The sequence below is a fragment of the Protopterus annectens genome, chromosome 4.part0, assembly GCF_019279795.1.
Source record: "Protopterus annectens isolate FY-2018-M chromosome 4.part0, PAN1.0, whole genome shotgun sequence".
Classification (NCBI taxonomy): Eukaryota; Metazoa; Chordata; order Ceratodontiformes; family Protopteridae; genus Protopterus; species Protopterus annectens.
The window spans coordinates 1,249,309,807-1,249,327,783 of NC_056733.1; positions in this window are offsets into that span (position 1 = coordinate 1,249,309,807).

Sequence of the window (17,977 nt, forward strand, 5' to 3'; positions counted from 1 at the left end):
GCAGACCTACAAAGATATAAAGAATTCAGAAATCAGACAAAACAACTAATTAATAAAGCCAAAAAAGACTTCTATTACAACCATCAAACAGCATTAAAATCAGATTATTAAAAATTCTGGAACAGTATAAATCAAATGCTACACCCCAGTAATCCTAATTCCCCCAATCCATGCCAGAGATGACCACAAACATATATTGCCTATTCTTAGACCTTTCAAAGGCTTTTGGCACTGTCTCTTACTCTTCTGCTGGATAAACTGTCTAACCTTAACTTCTCCTCTGATACTGTTGCATGGTTCTCCAGCTACCTCACTGACAGGCTGCAATCAGTGATATGGCTCTCTGCACTAGCCCCTCCTCTTCCAGTAAGAGTGGGTTTTCCCCAAGGATCTATTCTTGGGCCACTACTTTTTAATATCTTTATTAATCTACTCTATACTTCTTGCCCTCAGTCTTCCCTAGTTCAATATGCTGATGACTCTACAGTCACCTCTATTGCCAACTCTCCCTCTGAACTCTTATCACCTACCCAAACATCCTTTAACTCAGTTGAAACCTGGCTCTCCAATAATCAGCTCATCCTCAACCCTAAAATAACTAAACTGTTACTCCTCTTTCTTCCCAAAAATGTTAACAATATTCAATCCAACTTCCCCATATTGTCTCTTAATAATATTCCCATTGAAGTGGAATCCAGCACAAAACTCCTCTGTGTTACCATCGATGATCAACTTAAATTTGACCTACATGTAAATAATTGTATCAGAAAAAACAACCAGAAATTAGGGCTCCTGTACAGAAACAAAAACTTTCTCACCACTGAAGCCAAGATTACTCTCTTTCATGCTTACCTCCTACCCAGTCTAATGTATAGTTCCCAAATTCTCACAAAGCTCAACTCCTCTCTACTGACAAAACTAGAGTCTACTTACAACAAGGTAGCTAGATTTGCTGGCCAACAAACTTATAAATCCCATCACTGTCTCTCTCTAAAACACCTAAACTGGCTCAAACTACCCTACCTGCTTCTCCTGTCACAGCACCAGTTCGTCCACTCTATCCTGTTTCAGCCTTCCTACTGTCTGGCTCTATCCTCCCTCATCTCCCAATATTCTCCTACTAGACCTTTCCGGAGCTCTATCCTAGACCTACTACATATCTATAAATCCACGACCAAATCTAAGTGCAACATATATAGCTATCATCCTTCTATTGCTTGGAATAAACTTCCACTTGAAATCAGGACCCTCACACATCATAAACAATTTAAGACAGCGACCAAAGAGTATTTTAAATGTCACTGGACTTGCCACTGTACTCACCCTCCCTGAACCTTTCCCCCCATCCAAATGACAATCAACCTCCTGCTCTACTTTCCCTCTCACAAGCATACTCTATCCTTTCCTTAACTAATTCCGCAACTGTCTTCTTAACCTAATCTGTTAACGCCTTTGAATAACATTCAGTAGTAGATGTCCTACCTAATTGCAGCTTTCAATATGATCTCTATTGCATTGTGTAACTTCTTAAGTTAATACATCCTATTCTCATAGTACACATTACTAAAATCTACTTTGTGTATTGTATGAATTATGTATTATCTCTTGTTTTTAATTGCTTTTGTTATATGATAATTGTACAATATATGGAGCTTTTCTCACCGGGCCGCCACTGAGAAGGGGCTGTTTCAACTCAGTTGGACATACCTGGTCACCAAATGTAAAATAAAATAAATAAATAATCTGAATTATAGCAAAAATAGGTGAGCCATAAAGAAGAGAGGATAAAAGATAAGTGTTAGCTAGGGTGATTTTACTAAAAGTACTAAGGAATTATTTTGCTTTATATAGTACACAGCTTTTACTAAGTTATTTTCATACAGTTTAGTATGTGAAGATCAAACTTTAAGCTGCATCTATGGTGACAACAAGTAATTTGGTATGGTTAACTACTTCAATAGCTGTATTGTTTGAAGAGGTAGTGTGGAAATTACTTTTAGTATTGGCATGGGACTTTGGAAAAAAATAGTAGTACTTTATTCTCTTTTAGGATTAAGTAAAAGATAGTTTAGATGTAGTCACAATTTCAATGAGTTTAACACATTTCATATTATGGATTGTAGTTGAAGTGGATTGTCAGATGTGCAGATGGGAATTGAGTCATCCACATACTGAATGAGGCAAGCTTCCTGAGTGGTGGTATAGAGTTTATTTATGAAAATGTGGAAGAGCAGTGGACTGAGAATAGCGCCTTCAAGAACGCCCATTTTAACTAGAAAAAGAGAGAAAGAAGACAGCCATTCAACTGATTGATATATTTCAGATAAGTAGTTAGTAAACCATAGAGGAGTTAGTTTGCAGAGACCCAGAGAGGGCATTTGAGTCAGAAGTTTCTCATGTAGCACTATGTCAAAGGCATTTTTGAGATCTAGACAAACAGAAGAGATAAACTTTCCTTGGTCTCTAGCTTTATTAATGCTGTTGGAAAAGTTGAGGAGAGCTGTATTGGTGCTATGGCTTGGTCAGAAACCATGTTGTGTTGGGGTTAGGAGATCATTTTGTAAGAGATACTGAAGGAGCTGCTTGTAAAGACACTTTTCCAGGACCTTAGAAAGGGGGGGGGACAAAATGGCAAGTGGCCTAAAGTTACAGATTTCAGAGGAGTTACCTTCTTTATTGAGGAGAATAATGAAGGTTTCCCCCCACAGGGCAGCATCATGGGAGTCTAGAATAGATATGTTAATGAGAATTAAGACTAGGTATGCTATACAGTCTGCAGCTAGCTTAAGCTGCTCAGCAGGGAGAGAAAAGGATTTAAGTTTCTTTAGTACCTGCTTAACATATGATCTGAAGATAGGTTGGAGATGAAAGGCACAGATGTCAGGACTAGTAGAGTTATGTGGTAGATTAAATAGTTGGGGAGAGCTGGAGGTAAGACAGTCTGTGATGTCAATGATAAAAGTGTTTAATTTAGTAGCTGTTTCTGAGACGGGTATGTCTGGATAGGGATTTGGTGAGGAAGGAGAAACAGGTTGAAAATATTCTTAAAAGAGCTCCATAATTTCTTTGGATTTTTTTTTTTATTATCTTGTGGGTCAGAGTAATACCCGAGATTCATGAAGCTCCATGCCGGAATAAGACTATTCTTGCATGGAGAGGTTTGTGTCCATTTAGAACAGCAGTGTGCCTTGCATATGCATGAAGGCGTGCTGCTGTTTAATCTACATGAACCGTGAACGAGTGCATGGGGCATGTCTGAGTAATGCAAGGACACTAAACACATCCACTGCACTCAGAAAGTGCTGTATGGAACTTTCTAAGCTGAACCGGCATAATATTAGAGCTTTGCTCTAATATTATGCCAGTATTTAATGATAAAATGATCATTTCAGTGTCCACAGACACTGAAATAAAAATGGTAATAAGAAAGCAATGTAGGGGGTGTGTTACAGGTTCTGTGACACAACCCCTGCATTGCTAAAGTGACATATGACACTTTTGCAACCTGATAAAGCAGGAAATGTGTGCAAATGCACACATAATGGGGGATAAATCCCCCAAAAGTGAAAAAGCACAAGCACAGCCCCACCAACATAGAATGCTGATAGAGATCAGGTCATACAGCAGCATGAATCACATATGGGTAGAAGTCTGAAAGCAAATGTATGGGAACATTCCCTCACAGCAGTTCATGTTAACAAAGGCACAAAGGATGAGGGGGCAAATACTACTACATTAGGGACATGCCTGAAACATTTCCCTCACACACTTAGAAAGTTGATAGATAACAGGATATGTATTAGCAGGAGTCCCTGAAGGATAGAAGCCTGAACCATCCCTCTCAACTTGTTTGTGCAAGAAACCTGTACAAAGGCTGTAAAGGGGGGGGGGGCTACAAATATGGACATATTTCAAATATTGCTGTTACAAATGAAGACATTTGCTACAGCAACAGAGTGTGTTTCAGCAGACAATTACTGAAGGATATGAAGATGGAAATTGAAATGTCATGTCATTATTTACTGACATAAATCCTTGGATCATCACTTTGATTTACCAGACAAATACAAATAAATTGTGGAACTGAACAAAAGTATGGGCCAAACATCCAGACATTCCGTGAAAATCCCAGCAGCGGATAGGTATGCTCAGAACCCCTTAGTGCAATGAATCTGGACCAAGCCTGACAAAGTGGTGGGACAAAGGCATGAAAACAGGGACATATCCAAAATATGTCAGTAGATAAGCTAAGAAAGTTGATGTAGTAACAATGTATGTCATAATGTATATCTACTGAAATATCACAATTCCAGGACCCTATTGCTTCTCATTAGTTAGTGATCTCAATCCCCACATCATCCCACTGATGTTTCAGGAATACACAACAGTTATGGGGATCAGACCAAAGATATCGGCCAGACACCTGGACATCCTACAAATATGTGAACATAATACAACAGTAGGGAAACTACACTGAGCTACCGAGCAATGTCCAAACTACAATCAGACTGACATAACACTACCCAAGTCCAACTCTGGGGCTGTACACATGCATTAGCAAATATAACAGGCACTACAGGGATGTAACACAAGTGGCAAACAGACACTGGTGTGAAAGTATATACCCCAACAAAAATTGCACCACAGTCACAGTGACATACCAGTAAGCAAAATGAACACTACTGTATAATGACTGTGAGCAACAAAATCCCGTTTGCCACTCACAAATTATCCCTACATATACTGCCTCAAGTGACAGTGTAGTGGGAATTATGAGGTGTTATGGGACATGTCATGGTCTGCATGTACAAACATATACAGGTGACAGGGAACCAGAAACTGGAGCAGCATGCACAGTCAGATAGAAAGGGCCCATGACACTCACATGTACCCCATCCCTACACAGCCCAAATAACATGTACACACTACAGTGCTACACAATCCTGTCAGTCTTTTAACAATAAGCAGACATACATAGACCTCCTAAATGTACAGTTTCCCACAGAATATATAGGCACAGGACTCATAGCTATGGTCACTTCCTTGTTACATGTCTGCAAGTCTATGAGATCACTGGGATGGTAGTAGGAATGAATGCAATAAATAATGGTACTACATACTTCTGAACCTCTTTGTGCATGACATCTATGCAAAGCCTGACATAACTGGGGGACAGATGCCCAAACACAGGGGTATATTGGACATATTGTTTTTATAAAAGTAGACGGTTGCTGGTTTTACTGGCTCTGTTGTAACATATCTTTTCTGAGGGATATGAAGTTAGTAACACCAATGGATGTTAGCATTTATTGACTGCATTCCCCAGAGTATCCTACTAATTAGCCAAGGACAACAACTGTATGGGGAACAGACCAAGCATATGAGCCACACATCTGGACAGGATCTAGGCCTCTAGACAGTGTAAAGGTGTGACCGCAGTAATGTAACCGAATGGTACTCCCCTGACAACTGCCAAACATGTCACCCACCATCTTATGAAGTGCAGTAAGACCAACATGACAATCCCCCACATCACCTCTACACAATTGCCTATGCATATTCAAATATAGTATGCACTACAGGGATGGAACTGTAGTGAAAAGCAGAGAGTGGTACAAAAATGTCCAGCCAAAAACATTTGCACCACAGTCACAACAACATACCAATACCCAAACTGAACTCTAGAGTAGAATGACTGTCTGAACAAACATATAATGATTGCCAGTCACACACTACACCAACATATACTGGCCCAATTCACAGTGTACTGGGAATTCTGAGGTGTTACAGGATGTTCCACAGTCAGCCCGTACAAGCATACATGCATGATAGACCACCAGTAGCTGTAGTAGCATGCAGAGTCAGATAGGTAAAGAATGTATGGCACTCACATCTTCTACTCACCCTACCCAGCCTAACAAACATCTACACACAACACTGCTACACAATCATGGCAGTCTGTTCACAATGGCCAGACAGACATAACTGTCATATTTCCACAGAATTACCAGGGTGTGGAACCATAATCCTGGCCACCTCGGCACACCATGGCCAGGAGTCTGCTAGGTCATTGGCATGATAACCAGAGTGCAGTTGTTAATTCATGATATACCGTACCTCTGCTCCTCATAGTGCAGGACATGTGGACAACTCATGATGTACTTGTGGGACAGGGGGCTGGAAAGTGGGACATATCACACCCAATGGTGTTACAAACTGAAACAGTAGATGGTGTTATACGTATTGTTGTAACATAACATTCCTGAAGGATATGATGTCTGGAACAACAATGGATGCCAACAGTTACTGACTACAATCCTCACATTATCCTACCAACACCACAAAAACAGATGTTGTTTGAGGAACAGACCAAGCATAAGAGGCAAACATCTGGCCAGTCTGTGGGCAACATGCGAGTTGCGAGGTATGTCAGAGGCATATAACTGTCAGATGTCAAGTCACACAGCAAATGCATGTCAAGACTAACCCTGTCAATCTAGCAAACCTCCATGTGTATAACAGCACTAATGACATACAATCTGTACCCAATTTTGGAGCTCTGTTCCCTATGTTGTTGGCCTGTCTCTACATGTCCTGTCCTGTGAGGTATTTCCACCTACTGTCTGTTAAGCTTTAGCCCCCAAACCTCCATAATGTCCCACACACAGGCAAGGAAAATGGCAAGGCTCACATGAAGGGCATCCTATATGTTGGAACTAGCAGCAGTGTCCAGGCCAACACCACAATACTATGTGGGCACCTACATAGCTTTATGGCCTCAGCAATACCTGACAGGGCAACATCAACCCCCTCAAGGTAGGCTGAATGTCTGTGGTGGACAGCAGCAATACACAACTACCATCATAGGTGGAAATAATTGCAGGACAAGCCAAGAAGGAACAAGTGTCTCACTGGAAGCCATGTCACCTTGTTCTGCACAAGCAAATAAGGTCACAGGTGATGTACCCTAAGGTTGTCTTTGAGTGCAAACTGGGACATCCACCAAGCCCAATCATTAGGCCTTCCAGACATGTGTCTGCAATTCCAGAGACAACACACATATCCACTCTGTAGTGGTGGTCAATAACACCACATACACATATGCCATGGGTATAGGCAACTGGCTGCAGACAGGTGAAGTGTAAACATCCCCCCATCCCCCCATAGGTACACATGTGCATGTACAGCACCTGCCCCCCCTCCCCTCATAATCAGGAAGCAGGTCTGTAATGCCCTCTCAAAGGTAACACATAGAGGTCTCCATAGGCCTGATACCCTTCCTGGCTGATTCCAACATGAACACAGGCATGGGCTCTCATACCCATTCTGCAGTATAGTCAACCACAGCCTGAGCACCAGTGTCATCCTATCTGCACAGAGGACAGACAGACAGACATAAAGTTGATAGAAGACAGGTTATGCATTAGAATTAATGTTCAGAAGAATACAAGTCTGAAACTGAAATGTATACCATAATGTCATGACAGCAGTCCTCAATACCATGGTCTTAAAATAGCTGTCAGATTTAACAAACTCCTTTCATATCTATTCCAATAACTCACATGTTGTGGGGACATTCACCCCAACCCAGGACCACACACAACAAACATCCCAAACAGGCATCAACATAACCCCTTATTCCATAGACCAAAACCCTCTCTCCTCTTTCTTAATCTAAACATGAGGAGTATCCTTAACAAAATCCATGACCTGCATGCCCTATTATCTCTATACAAACCTGAAATTGTCCTATTTACTGAAACCTAGCTAAAACCAGATATCCACAATAATGAAATTACAGCCCCAGGATGTAATATCATTCATATTGACAGATTAGGCAAAAGGGTTGGGCCATAATGTACAAAGACCACCTCATCCTCAAACAATCTGATATTACCCTACCAGAATTCAATAATGCAGAACTTATTCTTGCCAAATCTCAAGTAAACCCAAACAAACATATTAATATCATTGGCTGCTACATCCCCCCCAGGAAATAAAATTATTACCTTAGAAAACCTACTTGAATACATATCTACCTCTTTACCCCAAGAGAATATCTTGCTTGGTGACTTTAACATAGACTGGCTGAGCTATTCTAGCCAAACTCCACTCACCCACATCAACCTCCATGGCTTTACCCAGGTTATCACTACCCCCACCAGGAATGACAAAAGTTCCAAACTCCAATCCATACTGATCTGGATACTCTTATCCCATCCATCCCTTGCATCCCTAACCAGATGTCTACCAGACATTCTCAGTGACTACCAATCAACATATTTTCTAAGAGCCAAATCTCCCCAAATAAGCATGTAACTCTAAGAGAAGTCAGAACTAAAAATAACTTTAACCCTAATAACTTCATCAATGACCTAAGATGTTGCAAATGAACCCCTCTTAATCAATTACCTCTTGAAAAGGCAGTAATGTACTTTAATATAACCTTCATACAAATTCTTAACCACCATGCTCCCTCTGGAACCACAAGAATAAAAAACAAATATGCACCCTGGCTAACTAAACCAACCAAAACTATTATCTTAGAAAGGGATAAAGCATCGAACCAATTTCAAAAAACCAAAACCCAACTAGACAAACTAACATACTTAGAATTAAGGAATAAAGTCAAAAAACACATCAAAATGGACAAAGTCAGCTATACCAAAACCTACAACAAAAACATGTAAACAACCCTCAGAAGTTCTGGGCTGCAATCAACTCTGTATTGCAACCTGGAAAAACAACAACACCCTCACCCACAACTCAGAACAACCATGATAACATCCCCACCCAGTTTAATAAATATTTTACTGAAACAATCCAAACCCTAGCTAATAACCAACTGATTACCACACCCCACCCCTTAACAAACACACCAACTACAACAGGCCCACTTGAACAAGAAACTAATACATCCCACTTTACCTTTCAGCCAGTATCAACCAAAACTATTCAAAAACTTCTCCAAAAGCTCAAACCCACCACTCTGGCTGCTGATAACCTACCCTCTGAATACCTCCAAAAAGCCACATCAGCTATAGCCTACCCTGTTTCAATCCTCATCAATAGGTCCATCTCTAAGTGCAAAGTCGCACACATATGGAAAACTCCTATATTATACCATTACACAATGGAGGCTACTCCTTTGAATTCAACAACTACTGTTTTATTGCAATTTTATCACCCTTATCAAAAATCTTAGAACGGGTCATACACATACAACTCATGGACTACCTTCAAAAAACAATTTGCTATCCAAAAACCAACATGGATTTAGACCCTTTCATAGTAACACATCACACTAGTAGCATTCACTAACAGCATTATAGAAATAATGACCATCTAGTCTCTGACATATTCTTAGACTTATCTAAAGAATTTGATATGGTGGATCATAACAAATTTCTCCATACTCTATCTACCCTAAAACTCGAATTCTCCTCCTTCAAATGGTTTGAGAACTATCTATCAGGTTGCCAACAAGCTGTAAAATGGCAGAATCAAATATCCTCTCTTCACCCAGTACCCCTTGGAGTCCCACAAGGTTCCATTCTAGGTCCATTACTCTTCACTCTATTCACCAATCAATTCTCTTCCTCCATGCTAAAAGCCACAATAATTGAATATGCAGATGACACCACAATCATATGTGCCGCCCCAACTCTGGAATACCTCCACTCCCAAACACATGAATGCTTCTCACAAGCTGAAACCTGGCTTAGCAACCATCAGCTTATTCTCAACCCAGCTAAAACCAAATTACTCCTCTTCACCTCTTATAGAGCCTTCCCCCATTCGGACAACTTCACTATCACCTCTAATAACAAAACTGTTATTATACCAACTACCCACACCAAACTTTTAGGCGTAGAAATAGACAATCACCTAAGATTCAACTTACATATTGCTCAAACTGTAAAAAAATTTCACAAAAAACTGGGGCTCCTTTAATGTAACAAGTAATTTCTCTCCAAGCAATCCAAAACCACAATAGCCAGGACACAGCTACTATCCACCCTCCTCTACACATCCCCAGTATTTACCAACCTCCATAAAACAAAACTATCCAAACTAGAAACCTGTTATAATAAGATAGCTAAATTTGCAACAGAATCAGCATATAGAACACACCGCTGTGTAGCTCTCAAGAAACTGAACTGGTTGGAGTTCCATCAAATACTTCAACTCAATCAATTGTCACTAGCACATAAGTTATACCATCACTCAAATAAGATTCCAGCCCTCCAAAACCTAATACACCCTCACACTACTGCAAGAACCCTGAGATCAAGTACCCTTAACCTCACTGAAGTTACAAGACATAACAATGAGGCAGGTAAATCTCTCTTTAGCTGCTACATTTCCAAACTCTGGAACTCCCTACCTGCCCAAATAACATCAAATAACTCCACAACTCAATTAAAAAAAAACTACTAAAACTCACCTCACAAACAACTGGCTATGTTCTGGTCTTACCCCTGGGTAAGGGCTGAAATACTAGAAATATCAATATTCATTGACAATGTTAAGTCTAGCTTCTAACATGTAACTACCTGCTTTTATAAGTATGAATATCTTAACTCATGGATAATCTAAACTCTAGTTTCTCACATTAAACTGCTTGCTTTAATAAGTTAAGAAAACATTATAAAACAACACACAAACCTGCTAGGTACTGTTATATCCTAGCTGCATAAGGCTGCAATATACTGCATGTGTTGATTGAGTACAGAATGTATTATACTGCAAGATTAGTTTATTATCTGACAAGACAACTAACTATGAGCCTTGCTAACTGGCCATATTTACCTATGATTGAAACTTGTTTTTGTATGTGTATTCCACCATTTGTATTAACTTGTTTATGTATGTTTATGTACCTGTTATGTAACTGGAGCTTTTCTTCCCGGGCCTCCGCTGAAAATGGACATGTGTCCAGTTCGACTTTCCTGGTCAACAAATGTAAAATAAATAAAATAAAATAAATAAAAGTAAAATTGCAATACTCTCCATTTAATATAGTAATATAATATTAATATCCAATAGATGATAAGTAGAAATATACAGCTCAAATTACCAAACCAAGATAGTGCAGTGGTCAGAGTCCCAGTTTTGCATGCAGGTGTACATGGTTCGAGTAATACAACAGGCAATCCAAATCTACATGGGAAAGCAGTGTTAAAAGTGTCATGTCCATATTAAAATATGTGGTAAGTTATTTTTGTCACCCAGTGTAGTGTAGCTGATGTAAAATGGATGAGTGAGTGCATATAACATGTGAAAACACCCATGTATACATGTGTCCCATACACTATAGTTACACCCCTTGCTACTGTAATGAAAGCACATACAACCATGTCATGTAAGGAAAATCATATACACTTACTAAATTAAGTCATTAGTGTGGTATATTATGAGAATGAACTGTGAGCAATGGTTAGCAATGCTCAGCTCTGCTTAGCAGGTTTAACAACACATTTCTGTTTTCCTTACCCCTGTCTTGGGGATTTGAGTGTCCAAACTCACCTCCAAAGTCTGTACAAATGCACAGTTCTTTCTGTATAAGAAATAGACAGCTATGGACCTACTGTACACCCATTATGCACATCAATAGCTATCTTCCATATTGTTCTTCCCTCTGTGTGCCCCATTTCCACCACATTCCTTTCTTCCCTCTGCGTGCCCCGTTTCCACCACATTCCTATCACCCCATTTCTCTTTTCTTTTTAAGAATTAGTGTGGGTGTAAGCATGAGTAAGCAGTTGTAAGTGGGAGTAAGAGCAACAAAATGACCATCCCTTTAACCCAGAGGCCCTGTACACCATAGTCAAAGCAATGTACAACTACACCATTTGAGCTGTAAGGATTGCAGATGCTTTTTCCAATGTATGCTCATTCAATAGTAGGGAAAAGATTCTGTAGAATCTGCCAGGGCTCATATTTATAAATATACACATGTTTATATGAATGGAGATGCATATATATATGGACACACACACACACACACACAAACACACACACACACACACACACACACACACACACATATATATATATATATATATATATATATATAATATAAATAGTGATCTACATATAAAATATACACACACACACACACACACACACACACACACACACACACACACACACACACACACACACACACACACACACATATATATATATATATATATATATATATATATATATATATATGTATAGTATAATAAAACAAGCCAAATAGCTCAAAAACTTGTAACCAGTAATAAAAATAAGAAAAGCAAGCCACCAAGGCAGTATTTGCATGAAACACTCGTAGATCAATCCAAGGTCAACTTATTAGATGGACTCATGGAAGTGGTCTTGACTAACAACTTTATGATTTTTGAAGATGAATTATATCATCAGGAAGCAGGAGTGGCTATGGGAGCCAAATGTGCTCCTAGCTTTGCGACTCTGGTTCTCCTAGAAAAAAAATATGTTTTTTCCTCTGCCTTTATGGCCAATGTATTTCTGTATGTGAGGTTTCTGGATGACATAATAATTTTATGACGAGGAGAGGAACATGTGATGGACAACTTCATAAAATGCATTAACGGCGCAACCACTTTCCTTGAGTTCACATATAAATGGCACTGTGATAAGATAGAATTTTTAAATATTGAGTTGACTAAGGACATTGCCTGGGGCACCTTGGCCAGTAGCATCCACAGAAAGGAAACATAGTCCAATATGTTACTGCACTACAACAGTTGCCACCCCTTCCATCAGAGGAAGGGTATAATAAAAGGCCAAAAAGTCAGGTTATCTAGGCTCATTAGTAGCGATGGAACATTTAAAAAAAAGAGATCTATACATTAATTGGAATGTTCCTAAATAGAGGCTACCCCTTAAGTCTTCTGCTGAAAGTGAAGAGAGAAGTTATGCTTAAGAGAAATATTAATTTAAGCCTATTTTGAAAGCAGGTCTAAATATTAATAGAACCAACACGGCCAAGCTAGACACCAATGTTCTGGTATTACAATACAATACAGAAACATCAACTTTGGTATCAAGTGTTAATAATATACGGAAAACTCATTTTGACAAAGAAATGAAGGAAACGTTGGGGCATAAACCTAAGGTTGTGTACAGTAGAAGGTGTAATATAAAGAATATTCTTGAAAGTGTCAACAGAAAACAAGGGAAACACAGGTCATTGATGTACAAATGTGGTGCTTGCAAGACCTGTAAAAATATAAATGATGGCACGAATGTCTTTATAGGAAGTTTTGAACATGCTATAGGATGCCAGGACAGGTGTAACTGCAACACAACTGTGGTGGTTTATTTAGCCACATGCTTATCATGCCCTGGGTTTACATAGGCAAGACCAAAAGAAGGCTACAGGATTGCATTACTGAGCACCTTAGAGACATTAAAAATTAAAAAAATGAACAATGCTTTGTATGTTCACACTCTAGAATGTCCCAACTACAAGAGATTTTTATACTTTGTCATTGGTAGAGTACAGAGTGACTCTAAGGGTAGGGATGATGAATTAGAATTAGAAGCCAGAGAAATTAAATGGCAACTGAGACTAAATGTTTGTTGCAAGCCAGGTTTAAATGATTATTGTTCAATAGCTCCCTTTTTGAAGCAAAGGAAAGCAGAGATTTAATTTTAAGTATACTGTGAAAACACTTATTTGACTGCAACAAACAGATCAACTATGTTTGAATTTTTAAGTTTATTTTTTAAGTATGTTTTATATTATTATGTTCATTATTAGTACTATTACTAATATTTTATCTTGAATGTACTTATTATGGTTTGCAGCATGTTATTGTGTACATTACATATTCAGGGGAAGTATGTCTTTAAGTTTAGTCAGGGTAATTTCATTGATGCAAGCAAAATCATGAATAGTTGCTTAAGTAATTAGAGTATATAAAGGAAGTTGCATCATAATTGAGTGACTGATGAAGCCAATTCATGTTTCTTGGCGAAAGCACTTAGTTGGTTTACTTTGACAGTGTTTAATGTTAGATATATAAAAAGTAACTATATATATATAGATAGACAGAAAAAATGTGCATATATATATATATATATATATATATATATATATATATATATATATATATATATATATATATATACATACTCATAACATGTAGTGGAGTCATACCTCAGAACCATACCTACCAACCCCTTACTGCAAGAGATCTGGCCCAAGGCTGTCCAAATGAGAGGACAAAGGGACAAAACAAGAGACATATAAATAACGCTCTTATAAATGTAGAATGTTGCCAGAGTGACAGGGTGTGTTTCTGAGTCCATATTCTGAAGGATGTACGTTCTGAAACTGAAATGTATGTCATCATTTCCTGTCATAAATCCTTAGATCCTCACAGTGATTTACCAGGGATATGAAAATAATGCATCTGTGGAACAGACCAGAAATATGAGCAATAAACCTGGATATACTGCAACAATCCAGGCAGTCCCGAGGCAGGCTTAGACCCTTTAGTGCAACGAACCTGGGCCAGGCCTGACAAAGTGGGTGGAGAAAGCCATTGAAATAAGGACATATCTGAAATACTGGCGTAGATAGGCTGACAGTTGCTGCAGTAATACTCTCATATCTGTACTAACATATATTGACTGAAATAGCACAAATCCAACACTCAATTACTTCCCACTAGTTAGTGACTGAAATCCTCACATCAGCCCAGTGATGTGTCAGAAATACACAACACTTATGGGGGCTAGGCAACACTATGGCCTACAAATATTTGGACATAACATCACATTAGGGAAACTACACTCAACTGCTAAGCATGTCACCAAGCACTGTACAAACTACAGTCACACTGACACAGCACTAACCCAAATCTGGTGGGAGGAATTACACATGAATTGGCAAATATATTAGGCACTACAGGGAAGTCACACCACTGAAAAACAGACAGTATTGTGAAAGTGCATACCCACAACCAATTCCACCACAGTCACAGTGACATACCAGCAAGCCAAAGGAATAGTACAGTATAAGGACTGTGTGAACAAAAGCATCTCAACATGTTTGCCACTCACACACTACCTCCACATATACTGGCCCAATTCACAGTGTACTATGATGCTTGACTGTGGTATGGGACATGTTTCAGTCTGTCCCTACAGACATATACTGCTGATAGACCACCCGAAACAGGAGCATCATGCACAGGCAGATAGAAAAGGAGCCATAACACATACAGCCACGCCCCTCACTACACAGGTCAAATAACATTGACACAATACACTGCTACACAATCCTGAAAGGCTGTCAACAATTGACAGAAATACACAGACCTCTCAACTGTACAGAATCCCAGAGAATGTCTAGGCTTTCCCCTCATATATAAGGCCTCTTCCATACAACATGTCTGGTAGTCTGTTACATCACTGGGATAATGTCAGGAATGTGGGCACTAAATAATCATTTACCATACCTACCAACCTCTTACTGCATGACATTTGGAAACAGCCTGACATAATTGTGGGACAGAGGCCCAAAAACAGGGGCATATTTGAAATATTGATTTTATAAACTGAGAATGTTGTTATTGTAACAAGGTTAGTTGTAACATATTTTTTCTGAGGGATATGAGGTCAGAAACACAAATGGATGTTAGCTGTTACTGACTGCAATCCCCAGAGTATGCTACTGATTTTCCAAAGGCAAAAAATGTCTGAGGAACACACCAAACATTGGAGTCCAAATTCTGGCCATTCTGCGGATAGCCCTACAGGTGAGAGTTATGTCAAACACATAACACTGTCAGAGTTAAAATCACCCAGGAACTTCATGTCCATGCAAACCCTGTTAGACTAGCATTAATCCAAATGTATAACAGCAATATGTACATGTCCCTATATCTGGAACATTCTCCCCCATGCTGTTGGCCTGTATCCACAGTTTTGGTTGTTAGAGGTATTTGCAAATACCTTCTGTGATGCTGTTGTTCACACACCTCCATGAAGTTCTCCTCACTGACAAGGAAAAGGGCCAAAGGTCATATGATGTACTCAATGATAGGAGTGTGTTGCTATGCCATTGGCTATATGAATAACAACACAGCTGTCCTGAATGCATTTATGAAGTGGGGGACACCAATTAGTGCAAAAGCCATCAGCTGCTCATGCACATTACCTACAATAGGCAAGTTGCTGCCTATGCAAAAAGAGATCTACACTTTACATCCTTGAGAGTGAGAGAGAAAAACAGCAAAAAGAAAAAGAAAAATCAAGCAGGGCATAATTGCCTAATCTTGAATAAAACAAACAGGTTTGTCAAACAAGTAAACATGTAATGGACTGCAGTAGAGGGTATGTAAGAACGGGAAATAGGAACTGTAACATATATGTTTCAACAAGACTTGCTGTACTGATATATTGCTGATCAGAACCTAAGCCATAGTATCTGTGTCTGTCTGCAGTGGCATAGATCATAGGTCAGGCATCTGAGCCACCCCAGGAAAGGATGGCTCACATATGACTACTACTGCAGTGTGTGTTGAACAATACTGACTTTGACAATGCTAGGCCAGCTACTGGGATGTCAAACATATCTATATCTTATTTGTGAATACAACTATGATATACTTGCTTGTCTCAGAAATGTGAGAGACCTATACATAGCATTTGGATAGTAAAGTACTGTTGCACATGTGTTTTGAACTGTGTATGATCTACTGAGCTCATACCATTAAACTCTCCAGTGTTATGCAGACTAACCATATATGTGCCTTATATTTGTAATCATTTACTCATACAGTTGTGTTATGTCTGGCAAATCACTGGCAAATATGTGAAGACTGATGTTACAACATCTCCTTCTTTTTCTTCTGGCTGTTCCTGTGGGGTCACCACAGTAGGTCATCTGTTGCCATTTCTGCCTGTCCTCTGTCACACCAACCACCTGCATGTCCTCTCTTACTACATCCAGGAACCTTATCTGAGGCCTTCCTCTTTTCTTCTTACCTGGCAACTTAATCCTTACCATCCTTTTTCCAATATACTCATCATCTCTCTGCATCACATGTCCAGACTTATATAATCTTGCCTCTCTGGCTTTGTCTCAAAACTGTCCAACATGGGTGGACCCTGTCATATACACATTGCTAATCCTGTCCACCCTCATCACAACCAGTGCAAATCATAACATCTGTAACTCTGACATGTCCAACTGTGACTCCTGCCTCTTTGTCATTGACACTGTTCCCAACCCATATAACATAGCTGGTCTCATTACCCTGTTGTAGACCTTCCCTATCACTGTTACTGGTACTCATCTGTCACAAATCAGAACTGACCCTCTTCTCCACCCTCTCCATCCTGCCTGTACTCTTGTCTTCACCTGTCCTCCACAGTCATTATTATTCTGAAATGTTGATCCCTATCATTCATACTCATCCCCCATTGCTAACTCTACTTCATGCATCCTCAGTATTCCACTACCCTCCCTCTCATTCACACACAGATATTCTGTCTTAGTCCTGCTGACCTTCATTCCTCTCCTCTCTAGAACATATCTCCACCGCTTGGGGTCTCCTAAATCTTTACTGCACTCTCAGTACAGATCACAATGTCATCTGCAAACATCATAGTCAATGGGGCCTCCTGTATGATCTTGTCTGTCAACCTGTCCATCACCATTGCAAATAAGAAAGGGCTCACAGCTGATCCCTGATGTCATCCCACCTCCACCTTAAATGCATCTGTCAATCCCATTGCAGACTTCACCACTGTCACACCACCTGTGTACATATCCTGTACCAGTCTTACATATATTTCTGCCACTCATGAATTCCTCATACAATACCACAACTCCCCTCTAGGCACCATGTCATATGCTTTCCTTACGTCCAGAAAGACACAAAGCAACCCCTGACCTTTCTGTACTATTCCATCAACACTCTCAGAGCAAACATTGCATCTGTAGTAC